This window comes from Homarus americanus, unplaced genomic scaffold (assembly GCF_018991925.1).
Source record: "Homarus americanus isolate GMGI-L3 unplaced genomic scaffold, GMGI_Hamer_2.0 scaffold37448, whole genome shotgun sequence".
NCBI classification, from domain to species: Eukaryota; Metazoa; Arthropoda; class Malacostraca; order Decapoda; family Nephropidae; genus Homarus; species Homarus americanus.
Window position 1 is genome coordinate 653,235 of NW_024716097.1, and position 16,101 is coordinate 669,335.

The following is a 16,101-nucleotide window of genomic DNA, read 5'->3' on the forward strand; positions in this document are numbered from 1 at the left end:
TAACCGTGAATTTGTTTAAGGTGTAGAAGCTGTCGCCAACACAACAACCACACCCCCTAAGTTAACGAGTTGCATGACCCAGTGTTAAGGAATAGTCCAAGAAGACCGGACAACTCGCCAACTGCACTGGCTAAACATTACCCCGGAACACGACCCACAAATCAATTAACATCCAGGTTCCCAATAACTGCTGGGTAGACAGAGGCAAATGGCCTAAGAAATTTGCCCATACGCTTGCGAGGCGAGCATGCTGACCATTACACACACACCCACACACACAGTAATAATAACAACAATAACACGAGGCAACAAGACATAACAGATAAACCTCCACAACACTACCAGCTGAGGTACTGTACTGTGTCACGCTCACACATTAGATTAATTGATGGTAAAATAATATTACCTTCATTATATCAGCCACGTTTATCTTACCTTATTTGTCTCTATTTTTGTTCGACTAATTTAATGTTGTGAAATGAAAGGTAAATAGTGACAGGGTAGAAATTAGTGTTATGTAGTGTAGTGTTAATGGTGAACAGTAATGGTGATAAACTATATTGGCTCACAAACAAGAGGCGTTTAAAATACAGTGCCTTTTGAGTTAACATACGGGAGAGTGATTAGTGACGTGTGTGTGTGTGTGTGTGTGTGTGTGTGTATGTGTGTGTAAGCCAGGTTGGAGGATCGTTGAAGAAAATCTCTCTCAGTCAGTTAGTCAGTCAAATAGTCAGTCAGGGTAGTCGTTCATAGAGCTGACTAACGCAACTAAACACAATAAGCGTAATGAGAGAATTGTTTGTCGTGTCGAAGATCTCCAAAGGTTCTTCAGGTCCAAGGGGCTGCCACTCTAACACGTCTTACGGTCTGTCTGCTTGGGTCGTGGGTCTTGTTTACACTAAAGTCCACACAGTCATACGGTTATACTACACTCTGACTTATAATCCCCGTGTCTGTGTAACCTGTGTTCGCCTAAAACTAACACCACACGATATGTTCCAGAATGCCCCCCCAAAAATAAATAAATAAATAAATAAATATATAAATAACAAATAAATAAAAATAAAATAAAATAAAATCCAACTTGAAATAAGTCAAATACAACAAATCATAAGTTAAAAACCTAAATATTATAGAAAAAATAACTTACAATATCCAAACACAACAAACTATATCTTACAACACTCAAACACAACTAATTGTAACTTGATCTCTATAACCCATTGCCAAATACAACACAGCGTCACTCAACCTCTCCTCTATCGAGCATTCGGAGACCCTCGTGTCGACTAGAGATCCGCCACCCAAACACACACAAACAGATACACATACACACACACACACACAGACAGACAGACGCACACACACACACACACACACACACACACAGACAGACAGACAGACAGACAGACAGACAGACAGACAGACAGACAGACAGACAGACAGACAGACACACACACACACACACACACACACACACACACACACACACACCACAGAGCACCATAACTGTCTTCCCTCACCATTGGACAAGTCAGTTTAAAACTTTACGGGAGAACACCAGAGCACAAGACGTGTTTCAGAAGGACCAATGGTTTAACAGCTCACCTGTCGTCTATAGGAAGTCAACGTGTGTACACTATGGGTGTCTGGGATCACCACTCTGTATGCCCATTACTCCCATAGTGACAATTCTTTTTCCCCATTGACTTAACACACCATGTGCTTTATAAACTGAATCATGAATGTTATTTACGAGACAGTACAGTTTATTAGCGTCATGACGGTCCATTTATATTGTATTACGCCTATTTATGCCGTATCACTAAATTATCTCCCATTTCACAACATTCACCTCTAACACGACAAGAATAAAGTGATGTAAATGAGTTAAGGTAAACGTGGCTCATATATTGGAGGTAATGACGTTTTCATATTAATGAATCCAATTTGCATTTGAATTCAGTGATGCAAAGGATTCTCTCACCTGTGTTGTGTTATAGAGGCCCACCAGTTGTGTGTGTACCACCCAGTTGACACCACCTGTGACCTCTACCTCTTTTTCGCTAAAATTTTCTGAAAATTGTCGTGTATATTTACGCTGTTATGCTGGTGTTGCTGTGATGATAATACAGTATGTCTTCCCCCCCATGCTGTTATACACGGCTGTTAGACCCAGAACTGCGTGTGTTGTTGTAATGCTATTATGAAACACTATCTTTCCCCGCACGCTGTTATACACGGCTGCCTAACCTAACACAGCAGGCGTTGCTCTGATGCCTCAGAATTATACGTATTCCAACTTCAAAACTCCCGCACCCACACATTCCACACCCAGACAACAGAAACCTCGGGAAATTTTACAAGCTATGCACGAGAGCTCTGACATTTGCATCGTACTCCCCGAAGCTGGAAGGATTTTGTGTTTGTGAATATTTCATAAATATTTAATGTCGGAGTCAAGGAAGTTTAGTAGCGTTCAGGAGGACACATTTCTCTCCGTGGCTTCTTTAACCCCAGGACGTGCAAGAGCCAGATTTGGTGCGGGTCTGTGTGATTTAGTGACATTGTGTTTGTTGGTTTTTGTGGTATTTCGTGTACTTGTGATATCTACTTTTGTGTCATTTCGTGTTTTTGTTTTATTTATTTGCTCTTCATCACAATTAATTCTTACTCTGACACAAACACATGCAAATAACCCGTGTAACTCAAGGGATGGCTTAGCTATGTAACTCACTTTAACGGCTGGCTTAGCTATGTAACTCACTTTAACGGCAGGCTTAGCTATGTAACTCACTTTAACGGCAGGCTTAGCTATGTAACTCACTTTAACGGCAGGCTTAGCTACGTAACTCAAGTCTAAGGTCTGACCAAGCTATGTAACTCACTTTAAAGATCTCCATAACTCACGCTAAGGTTCTGGTTGAGCTGTGTAACTCAAGGATCTGGCTGAGGTGAGTGACGACGGCGGCCCTCAGCAGACAAGAGCCGGGAGAGTTATCGCCGCCCTCCAACGCCTCTCCCTCCGCAAGTGTCGCAAATTGGCTCAATTTCTGTCTAAAATTGCTTTATTATACGCCTGAAATTGGTTTTGTTACTGTCTCGCGTTTGGTGGAGGTGGAGTGTGTGTTGGGTGGTCGGATGGTCAAAATCGTAGGTGAAGGTGGAGTTTGTCGGGTAGTCGGGTAGTAGGATGGTCACGATCTTAAGGCGGGAGTGTGTCGGGCAGTCGGGTGGTCGGGTGGTCAAGATCTCGTGTGGTAGTAAAATGTGGTTATGTTGGTGTTCATTTTTGGGTTTTGTCTTTAAGTTAACATATCCAAAATCTCTTAAACCAGACCCGCATTTGTTGAACCTGACCAAATTTTTTCTTAACATGTCCAGATTTGTTATTGAGTAATCTTTAAGTATTTGCTATCGATTATTTCTTTTAATGCTCAATTACATTTTACCGACCATTAATTTGGTCCAATTCGAGCATTTCCTGACCTGACTTACTAACAAACACAATACGAACACCACACGTTAATACACACCAAGAGTTACTATTTTCACAGCCATAACAAACTTGCTAAAACACCACAGACACTATACCTGCACCATACACCATATTCTTTTATCACTGTAAATGGACTTTATCTTATTATTTCCACAGCTATAATATTCGCTAACACATAACATAACCAACGTCACATTTACACAACAAACAACAACATTACTGTGAGTTTCCTTCAGCTTACTCCCGCCTTTAACTCTCCTTGTGTAACGATAAACAAAACAGATCCACAACACGGCCTCAGTACTCCCCAACACACACACCAACACCTACTACCAGTTCCCACCAGCACCTACCAGCACCCACCATCCTCCAGAACCCACCAGTACCCACCAGCACCCACCACACACCAGCACCCACCACCATCACCTCTGATCTAGACGGTGGTGGAGGAGGGAAGTGTTGTCAGCCAGACCTCCGTGTGTTTGTTGTCACCAGAAGGACTTGACACGAGTGTTGAGGAGCAGCTCACTGTCACGACTCCTGATGGCGGTGAGGAGGACGTGCGAGAGGGATCCTACACCAGTCTCCTGCATCCTACAGGGTCAATATTTTCCCGGAAGAGGATTTTTTTTTTTGTGCTTCCTCTTTCATTCCTTCTTCACGTTTCTTCTTTACGTTTCAGCAAAGAAGTTACTTCAACTTTGCGCCATTCCGTAAAGTCAAGGTAAGATTGCTTGGTGCATGTATGCATGTTATGTATGTATGTATGTATGTATGTATGTATGTATGTATGTGTGTCCATTGTCACTTCCGAAGCTACTCCTACATGTTGTGTGATGCCTCAGGTCACCGGTAGGTTTTGCGAGTGTTTCCTCGAGGTAATGTGATTTTCTTTTCTTTCATTTTGTAAACAAATAAAAAAAAAAAAATTACGACAATTCACTTAAGGTGGATGAAGGAATCTAACAAGAAAAACACACACACATTAGATAATTTCCACATACTAAAAAAACCTACATAAAACTGACATTTCTGAGGTTGCAAAAAATCCTGCAAATATTGGCCAAAAATGTTGCTAAGCTTCAATTTGGGTTGGAGGAAGGCAGCCGAGAGCGACAAGAGGCAAATAAAACTCACTCCTCAAGGAAATAACGAAACGTGTAGGAATCACATTTTCGTTTGTATATGTTTCCAAGAATTGTTGAAGGTTTGTAAGACTACCTGCACTGTGGACGGTGTTCTGTTGACCTGTTCTGTCTGTGTACATCTTGAACCAATGTTAACTTGTAAGACGATTTAACTGAAATAAAATATGTCCGTCTGTGCCTCATAGATTACTGGAGACATATTGGATATGTCTGACGGCATATTGGAAGGTACTGCAGTATAGTAGGTACCGGGAGATGTGTGTGTGTGTGTGTGTCCTCGTTCCTACTGTGACCGATGAACAAAGAGAGAGAGAGAGAGAGAGAATATGTTCGAACATGTACACGAGGAGATTAAAACAATTACACACACACACACACACACACACACACACACACACACACACACACACAGTGTCTTAAACAGTGTTGTAACATGGGGGCGCCAGGTCTCCCAGCGCCTCCACGGGGGAAATCATATTAAAGAGGTCAGCGTCACCTGCAGATAGATAACCCAGTTTAATGATGACAGAACAGGTGTGATTAACCTTGTGTGTGTGTTAATGTTGAATGAGAGAATGTTAGTGACACCTTTAACCATGAGTGTGTGTGTTAATGTTGAACCAGAGAATGTTAAATGACACGATAATGTTTATTTTTTGTGTGAATTAATCTTTAACAATATATTTTCATGCATTCCGACAACTAGCTTTCGTTTACACAACCAGTACTTGTTAATTGTAATTTACAATTATTGATTCCGTGAAATAATTTGTTTGGATGTTATATATACCGGTATATACACTGTCACAATTTAAACACCCATTTCATTACTTGATATAAAATGGTAAAAAAATTATGAGTGAAAATCGCAAAACAAACAATCATTCGCCCAACCTTTTGATAAATAAATAAATAATAAATAAATAAATATTCCCCCATTGCGTATTAATTCTCAAATGGAACTAAAGTTATTAAAACAAACAAAATAGTTCCAGTTTAACAGAATTCACCTGACTATGTTACATGTTGAAACACACTCAAATGACTTTCTCCCCAACTAACAGCCGAGTACAGGAAATATTATCTGATTTGACACAACTGAGGAAAGGTTACATATTCTCACGTCAGCTGAAGGGAGAACGATCTGCCTGAGTGGTGAGAATTATGCAAGACCGGTCTGTGTGTGTGTGTGTGTGTGTGTGTGTGTGTGTGTGTGAAGAGCCATCCATAACATATCTTTGTGATCACCTGAAGAGTCTCCATCCCAGCTTATTATATCCATCAAACCTAACTGGTGGATACACTGTTCCATCAAGTGCTATTATCACATACTAAACAGCCATCACATCCATATACCAGCAAGTTAGATATAAAACCTCCATCTTGTACAACCAATCCCGCCTCCTCACCCCACCCTCCCACCCTTTACCCATTTCTGTGGTTGAACTAAAATTGGGTTAATGGCCGTGAGATGGTGAGAAATAGGTAGATCTCAACGATACACTCACGCTATTTAACACTGCAGGTGAACAAGCCACAAGTCCAGAAAACTGCCAGGGTAAATTTTTTTAGTGTGATGGTTGTGAACTCCTGGAACAATCTGCCAGTGTGTGTTGTGACGGCACCGAGTGTAAGTACCTTCTAGACCAGACTTGTCCAACACTAGCACAGGTGCAGATACAACCAGAAGCCAGTACAGTACATGTCCAGTACTTGCCCAACAATGTGTAACAGAACCATAACCGACCGTCCAAACGACTAACAGGTCGATCAATGGCGAAAAGGTTAACGCAACATCAGCAACATTATGTATAAAAATACTCATCAATCAACATTACAATGCAGCAGACGCCGAGCCAATAATCCAAACTCATTTAAAATACTCGTACAGTACATTAGACGCCCATAATAAACCAGTACCCCGAACAATATATCCCATTTTCTCTAATACATCGATGACACGGGTAACTATAATAAAATTTCCTAATGATTACAAACACGAGACAAAAAATAAATAAATAAAAATAACAACTACATATACATCCGTGCAATATACATGTGTTAATCACCTGATCACAATATTTGGTCAATTTAAACTAGCAATAACATAAACAAAAACATTAACTGGGACTTTAAATAGACCATAATTAACTCCTAAACTACGAGATTATTAACTTTTTTCCTTAATAAACAAAACAAAATAACTAAGTGAAAGAAACTCCCTCCCCCAATAAAAAAAAATATATCCAATTTATCGAAGAAATATTTATTTATGGCGATACAACAACATCTATTAAATGAAATAATGAAATAAATAAAAAAAACTGAAATAAATGAAGAAATAAAATAAATAAAAGAAAACGAAACGAAACATAAACACTAAATAGAAATAAAAAAAATAAAAAAACTTGTTATCCGAGAGCTGCACAAACAACTTGGGGCACCACAACAACTAACAAGCTTCAACATTAAAGAGGGATTGGTGGTGGCTGGTTGACACGGTAGTGACAGATGACACACGATCCTGGGAGGGGATAACAGTTGTTGACACATACCGGGGTTTGTCAACAATCTCTCGTGGGGGGGAGAGGAGGACACCCTAGCAGGCTATTGGGTGTCGTAGGTGAGTGTGAGGGAGAGTGTGTGTGTCCTGGGTGTGAGTGTGTGGGGGATAAAAGGGTGTCCTCTGTGTGTGTGTGTGTGTGTGTGTGTGTCAGTGTGAGAGAATTAGAGCGACCATTTTTTTTTAGACAAAGTTACATAATTTTTCTTTGTGTATCAGAAACGAAAAATACATAAAACATAAAACGGATAACTGAAAAAAAAACGAGACAGAAAAAAGATAAGAAAATTACGAAAAAAAAACAGAAGCTAATGACAGAAACTAAAACAATGAACACAGAAAATAGAAGAGAAAAACACACACAAAAATACTTACATAAAACTTAATAACTATATAACAAAAGAGAAAATAAAATAGTATTAATAATAGCTGGCCTTCCTACACCTCTCGGAATTTCCAGTTTTCTCTTTCTACGGTAATAAAAACAAGTCTACAGCTGTTGGAACTATGGGGAGGGGGAGGAAGGGGGTTGGGGGAAGGGGGGGGAGGAAGGGTGGGGGTGGGGAAGGAAGGGTGAGGGTAGGGGAAGGGGGAAGGAAGGGTGAGGGTAGGGGAAGTAAAGGAAGGTAGGGAGGGGTTGGGGGAGGTGGGGTGGGGAGGGAGAGGAAAGAGGGAAAGTAGGTGGAGGGGTTGAGGTGGGAGGGAGGGTGAGGGAAGGTGTCACCACCAAGCGTCACTCCAAACGTCAACACAATACATCATCTCCAAACGTCGCCTCCAAACGTCGCCTCCAAAACGTACCCACCAAACATCACCTCCAAACAAGATCATTTCACCTGTCTTTCCCTCAATTTCATTCAAGGTATTTTACTTCATCAAATTAATGGGAGGGAAACTTTAGAAATTAACAGTGAAATTTTTTTGACCCGAAGACTGAAATTCGTTCCCTCCGACTCACTGTTTACGGGAGTTTCTCTTTTAATAAAGGTTTAAACCAAGACTTTTACAAGGGCCGTAGTCTACACCCTTAAAGGCTCTTACGTTAAAATTTCCTCGTAACTAAGAGGCTTTACGACCGTATCAAACTACCTTAACTTAACCTGAGACACCCCAAAAATTCTGATTAAAAATGGAACCTAAATTGCACTGAGACTCTAAACCTGGGAGTAGATACGTTCTTAATATACAACTTAAAGGGATAATATTAAATTAGAAGAGAGTTTTTGGGGTGAATAAGGAACCCCCAGAAATATTGTCAACAAAAATATCTCCCGTCACTATCAGGACAATTTCCGAGATGAGAAATTTGTCACTAGGTATTGTCTTTTATGTATAGACGGATGACGAGTTTGACAGCTACAGATGTGTGTTGATTGAAAAATTCATTCTCTCTCTCTTAACTACACACACACACAATGTTTTCATCATATGTGTGTGTGTGTGTGTGTGTGTGTGTGTGTGTGTGTGTGTGTGTGTGTGTGTGTGTGTGTGTGTGTGTGTGTGTTTTCATTCTTGGGGCCGTACACTTTTCTCTGGGGCACAAATAACTGTCCCTCGTTCCAGTTTACTCTGCTGTTAATTGTGAACTTTGAACATGAGGCTGAGATACAGTGACTCGGCCGAATATTGTGCCGCCGTGGTCTGAGATTGAATTTAGTGGTCGTATGTGTGTGTGTGTGTGTGTGTGTGTGTGTGTGTGTGTGTGTGTGTGTGTGTGTGTGTGTGTGCGCTCGCTATAAACAACAATACATACATACTGGACATACATACATACATACATGCATACATACATACACACACATACATACATATATACAAACAAAAATTCATTAACTAAACAAAAACAATAGGAAAATAGCTAACATAAAACTAATTAACTCAAAAGATTTCTTCCAATATGAGTCAACAAGATATATTTCAACACAGACAACATTATTTACGTATATTTCTTCTATAAATGATCAAACAAATTTAATTAAAAAAAAAATACAATATATCCAGTACCGATGTAACACTGATTAAATTAATTTGTTTTTCTATTGTAAAAAAAAAAAACATGATTTAATTTATTCATTTGGGTACGAGCCATGATAAATATACCTTTTAACCGGGACCATTTGATTAACAGCAAATGGGATTAGGTTTTCGAAGAAGTGCCAATCAGAATATTCCAATCTCGAGAAGGCAATTGTCTGAGGACTCAATACCTAGGTGGTCAGGGGACAGGTATATACAGGTATAATCCAGGTATAATCCGGGTAATGGTATTGTCAGACCTGTTGGCGGGTGTCCTGTAGTCCACCAATCAGGGAACGGCGACGCTAACGGGCTAACTGCATCAACATAAACAGACAGACAGACAGACAGAAACAGACAGGCTCACTTGTTCCTCTCACTCCCGCTTTCGTTCCCTTTTCTTCCCTCTCATCTTTCCCATTCACTCATGCTTTCTTTCCCTTCTTCTTTATCCCTCTTACCCCTTTATCATGCTTATCTCCCTCCCTTATTGCTTCCTTCTACCAATTCCCCATTCTCTTTCCTTTTCACCTATGCTTTGTCTCCCCTTTAACTCACTACCCACCACCTCTTCCTCCTACTCTTCTTCCCTCCCTTCCTTCTTCCTCCTACTCTTCCTCACTCCCTTCCCTACTCCCTTTCTACTCTCCCTATCAACCCTCTTCCCTCCCTCCATTCCTCCCCTTCCCTTTCCACTTCCTTACTTATCTCCTCGCTCCCACCTCACCCACTCCCCCTCCCACCTCACCCACTCCCCCTCCCACCTCACCCACTCCCCCTCCCACCTCACCCACTCCCCCTCCCACCTGTCTGGCGTCGACATATTACACCTCCAGGGTCGAGAGAGGTAACGACTAGGGCGCCAGGTTAGCCTGACACACACACACACACACACACACACACACACACACACACACACACACACACACACACACCACTACACTACGATTTTTTCGAAACTATAAATCTTGTCGTACGTTCATAAATTTTGCCGTACGATCATAAACAATCAAGAAGCGTCTACTGTTGAGAGTCGGAGTAAGAGGAAGAGGGGGAGGAGGAGGAGGAGGAATAGGAAGAGGAGGAAATGGAGGAAATGGAAAAAGAGGAGGAGGAGGAGGAAGATGGGCAACCGCTGTAATCCTGTCTTGGATTCGTTCCAGTTTTGAGAAAGAGGAGGAAAAAAAAGAAAAAAAAACGTAAAAAGAAGACTATATAAAACAGACGATAATTGCATGTAAACAAAGGAGGAAAGATAAATAAAAAAGAGGAAAATGGGTTAACGAACGACGAATAAACAAGAAGACATAAAATGGTGGTAAAGATGGTGGTAAAGAAAACAAGAAAAATAGAGGAAAAAGTAAACAAATAACTTGAGAATATTGGTAAGGGGAAGAGAGATAATAAAGGATAAATAAGACAACAAAAAACAGAACAACTGGTAGAAGAAGGGAGATGAAACAAAAGTAGAAGAAAAAGATTAAAAAAAAAAAGAAAAAACCACGAATGGGAAGAATTAAACAAACGTAATAAATAAAAACGAATGACAAGCAAAAATTTACGTAACAAAAAAAAAAATCACAAAACACAGCAACAGGAAACAAAAACAAGAGGAAATGAAAAACTAACCCCCCCCCAAAAAAAAACAGTAAGCTAAAAGAAGAAAAAAACTAAGTCAAACAGAGCAAAAACGAAAATAATTTGAATATATAGGGAATAGAAACACGATGAAACGAAAATAAAAAAAAATCTGTGAAAAGACATATTCCCCTACACCTACACACACACACCCCACCTACACCCAACCTACACACACACCTACACACACACAGACACTACCCCAGGATGATCAAGGGGTTCAGGGGCCTTCACTCACCCTGTTATTGATCTTACATTAGCAGGGGGAGGAAAGATAGGAGTGTTCGCCTTGCTGGGGTCTTGTTGCTATACAGTCACACACACACACACACACACACACACACACACACACACACACACACACACACACACACACACACACACACACACACACACACACACACACACACACACACACTATTCCCAGCAGTTAAGATACATAATTCACTTAATGGCAACAATCGCCCTATGTATAATTAACTAGATACTGTACTCACCTGTCCACGTAAATGTTACATAATTAAAAAACGGAAGATAATGCAGGAATAACCTATTAAGGACGGCATTTAACATTAACCCTTCACAACAGATAGATAATTCATTTACTGCTTTAAAGAAGAAACGAAAAATAAACCATATAATCAAGAACTATTTCTTAGGTTTCATTAATTAACACAAAAATATAAAAAAAACATGAACTCACCCCAGGTATAAATTAGCTCCTAAATCCTATTCAGAAGCCAAACATAAGATTAAGATTTACCAAGTTTTCCAACACTAAGTTATAAGAGCACAGAGTGAACATGAAGGCTCGTTAAAAGACATGAGGTACATAATTTATTGACTTCAGAGTGTGATAAGAGAAGCGAGGCACAAGGAACAGAGTACAGGAGTATGTTGAGGAAGATTAAGGTCGTGGTGTTATGGTAGATTTTCATGAGGTTGAGGATGGTCGCTAAATCTGTATCGAGATATGGTAAAGTTAAGACAGATTTTTATTCATAACTGATCCATAAAATCACAACAACACAAACAACAGGTGAATTGTACAGGTAAGTCAGTCAGTCAGTCAGTCAGTCAGTCAGTCAGTCAAGTCGGTCAATCAATCAGTCAGTAAATAAGTAATAATTAGCAAAAATCCACCCAGTAATAGTTACAACAAAAACACAAACAAAAAATAACACCACCACCACCAAACAAACACAGCAACAACAATCCCTCTCACACTCTACCTGCACAATAACAATAATCCGTGGTACCACCTGGATAAACACACAATTAACAAAGAAAGACGCCCCCCCCCTCCTCCACCTAACCTGTACCCTGGAGACAATGGCAGTGAAGTACTACTCTTTAAAACACCGCGACATCACACTCCTTGTTTTTCTCTACTGGAGGAACTCTTTCTTCACCTTCTTTTGTGGAGTGACGGCTTCATGGCCATATTGTACCTGGTGTAAATTAATGCTGGAGGGGTGTGGGGGGAAGGGGTGAGGGGGTAAGGGGGGGTGAGGTGAAGGGGGGAAAGGGGGTGAGGCGAGGGAGGAGTAGGGGTTGAGTGAGGGGTAGGGGGTGGGTAAGGGGGGAAAAGGGTTGAGGGTGAAAGGTGTTGAGGAGGTGGGGGGATGAGGAAGGAGAGTGATGGGTGGGAGGGGTGAGGGGTTGAGATAGGAGGGGTGAAAGGAAGGGTGAGGAGGATGAGAAAGGGAGGAGGTGATAAAGTAGGGGGTGACAAAGGAGAGATGAGGGCTGGAGGAGGAGGGGTGTAGGGGGTGAAAGAAGGAGTGTGGGACAGGAGAAAGGGAAGGGGTGTGAGATGAGAGGGGGGGAGAGAAGGGGAGAATGGGAGAAGGGGAGAAGGAGGGAGAACATCAGCTTTAAGGATCAGGTGTTTCGAAATTGTCATGAGTGAGTGAGTGAGTGTTTTACAGGTCATGATATCTGCACCACTTAGATAAATTAATCAATCAGTATATGAAAAGTCTTGTTACTTAATAACTTTAAAAAGAGCCATTTATTAACATTCGTAAAGTGAGCTCACTCTATTGGCGGACAACAGCCAATCAGAGGCAATGATTCCTATTCTCTCTCTCTCTCTCTCTCTCTCTCTCTCTCTGTCTCTCTCAAAAAGGCTTGATACGGTATGCAAATCGTCTTCACCAGCCGAGGCAAACAGCGTACATAATGTCAACTTCCAATACCATTTCAGCTAAACAAATCTCTCCATCAATACAGCACCACACGATTCACCAGTCAAGATATGCGGCTTACAGCTACGAACCGCTAGAACGAGTCTCCTAACTGTTTGTTTACCCATAGTCAGCACTGTAGTATCGCCTCTATTGTTCGGTACAGCTTCGAACAGGAGAGTAAAGTACTTTTTTGTTGTATTCCTGACTGTAATTAAAATCTTTGACCCATTCTGATAAAATATTCGAAAATTTTAGGGATAACTATTAATTAACATACTGCACTTTAACAATTAAATGTAACTGGAAACACACTAAGCCAACGTCCGTATTGTGGAAATTCATAGGCTACTTTTCCCCAGGATGGTAATACAGAGAACCCATCCACCTGACTCACTTAAGCTTCAGCACAAAAGACGGAGGTTAAAATTGGCGTCCGAATAGCCCCTGAAACTCCCAGATAAACCCAATGTTGTGTCTTGCCTTCAGCTGAAATAATAAAGATTTAACGTTACGAACTTTTTGAGATTCCGGACTCTCACCAACAGGAACTCGACACACACCCACACCCACATACCCACACCCATCCACACCAAGAGGGACTCAACACACACCACAGTTCATGTACTATTTTTCTTACTATCAAAAAGTCGACAATATTCTCCCTCCCGTCTGTTCATATCCAGCGTGTGATCTGGACTATCATTTTTGGGTTCAGGAGAGTTTTTTAAATCCTCCTCTCGCCTCTGTCTCGTTCAACCCTTTTTTCCCCATCCCCTCTTCTTCCCCCCACCCTCTCTTTCCCAATTTCCTCTTCTTTCCCATCATATCTTCTCCCCCATTTTCATTAATCCCTCCTCCTCCATCCTCACTCCCCTTAACCCCTTTTCTTCCCCGACTATCTCTTCTTCCCCCACCCCCTCCTCTTCCCTCACCCCCTTCTCTTCCCTCAACCCTCCACTTCCACCTCTTCCTCCCCTGCCCTCCTGATTCCATGAATACGCTTCCATTCACTGCGTTTCTATCCTCGTCTGTTGCTTCATTTCCCTTGCAAAATTCGCCTTTGTCTTCATTAAACCTTCTATTCTATTTCACTTCACTACCACTCTTTTCTCCCCTTCACCCCCACATAGAGATTTTTCTTTCTACCCTTCTCTCTATTTTTTCTATGTACAGTCACCTAAAAAAAAAACTCTGCTTCTTTTTCCCAATGAATCATTATCGAAACTAAATGAGATAATGGAACGTCAGCTCTGTTGAGATCCTGAACTTTATACTGTACATAATTAACAAGTGATCAATCTTGGTTATAATGTCTCTTACCTGAGGATGTTACACACATGTCCTTCATAACATTCTTTCTGGATGCGCAAAAAAATAAAATAAAATAACAGGCAAACGATTCCGCACAAGAAACACTGGGCAACATCCCAGTTCTAAGAGGATGGATGATGCAGCAATGGTAAATGGCTTAAATGATCAGGTAATAATGGCGTAAAGGAATTCCAAGTTCCGGAAGTTGATAGAGTTACTGATATACGTAAGTCACTATCCAGAACATCACTAGATCAAGAAAATTTCCCGAGTGACTTTATACGGCAACGTGATCCCGACCTTCAACACGGGAGGTAACGGCGACTCAGTGGAGACGCAAGACTCACGAGCAAATACTGACTTGGACATACCTGAAGTGTGATGCGTTACGGTCCCTCGAGGAGCTGTAACTTTCACCTACCTGGAAAGAAATAAAACAATTAGATTAACCTTCCATCTCCCTTTACTCCTGTAACAATTTTCAACAAAATAAAGGAGAAAGTCGTGACACTGATTCATGAAACATCTCAAAGCAGTTGTCGGAGCTTCATGGGTCTGAATGAATCTGTCTCATTACTGTGAGAAGACTCGGAGTCACTGATCTAGAACCCATGTGGCCCACTGAGATGGAGGGTCACTTATGTGGCCCACTGAGATGGAGGGCCACTTATCCGGCCCACTTAGATGGAGGGTCACTTATGTGGCCCACTGAGATGATGAAGGGTTTGCAAAACAGCATATAAATTCTGAAGGAAAAATGTAGCTCAAGGAGAGAATTACTGTGTTGTAAATAATTCTGGAGACATTTGCAAAATTCTCAGAGTTTATCAACACACCAGTCATGATCCCCAGCCTCGCCCTTGTTTGTCACAGTATTTATCTGAGAAATATCCAGGTGGTTATCGGTGGAGTAGTTGTTGTATGTGTTTTGACAATTTCCGGAACAATGATGATGAATGTAGAGACGAAACGAGTAGAATAAATGTAAAACAATATTCAAGATGACAGGAAATGAATAAAACACACACACACACACACACACACACACACACACACACACACACACACCTAAAAAAAATCCGATAACTCAGTCGTAATGAAACTCACAAATTCTTAAGGGAATTATCGCCTCTTTATACCAGCGATAAAACTCACGCGTGAAAAAAACAGGATTTTGGGGTGCTTTTTGGTGAGATTTTCTGAGAATAGGACATAAATCTCGTGATGTGAGGAGCTGAGGTGAGATGGTTGTCTAAAGTGAGGATTTAAGGATTGAAGGATTTGAGGATTTAAGGATTAAGGATTTAAGGATTTGAGGATTTGAGAATTTAAGGATTTGAGGATGTGAGGATTTCAGGAATTTTCGCTGAGGATTATATTACGTTATGCTGTAGGGATCTGAAACCAACTTAGTAATATATTGCATTAAAAAATATATATAAAAAGATGACAAAATGTCACCTATTCTGCATCATTATATCCCAATGTAAACAAACAAATGTAAAAGGAAAGTGACAAATACGAATTTATCCTACAAAATAAAATATCCAGGTGTAAAAGACCATTGTAAAAAAAAAAGGTCCTTCACCCTTGTAATTTAACCCTCTGTAAATACCACAAATGTAAATAAATGAAAAAAAGTCCTTCATTCTACCGCTGTAAAAGTAAATGGATTCAACTAAGAATAAAAATCTTCCACCTTTCAACATTGTTTACCACAGTACAGAAAAATAT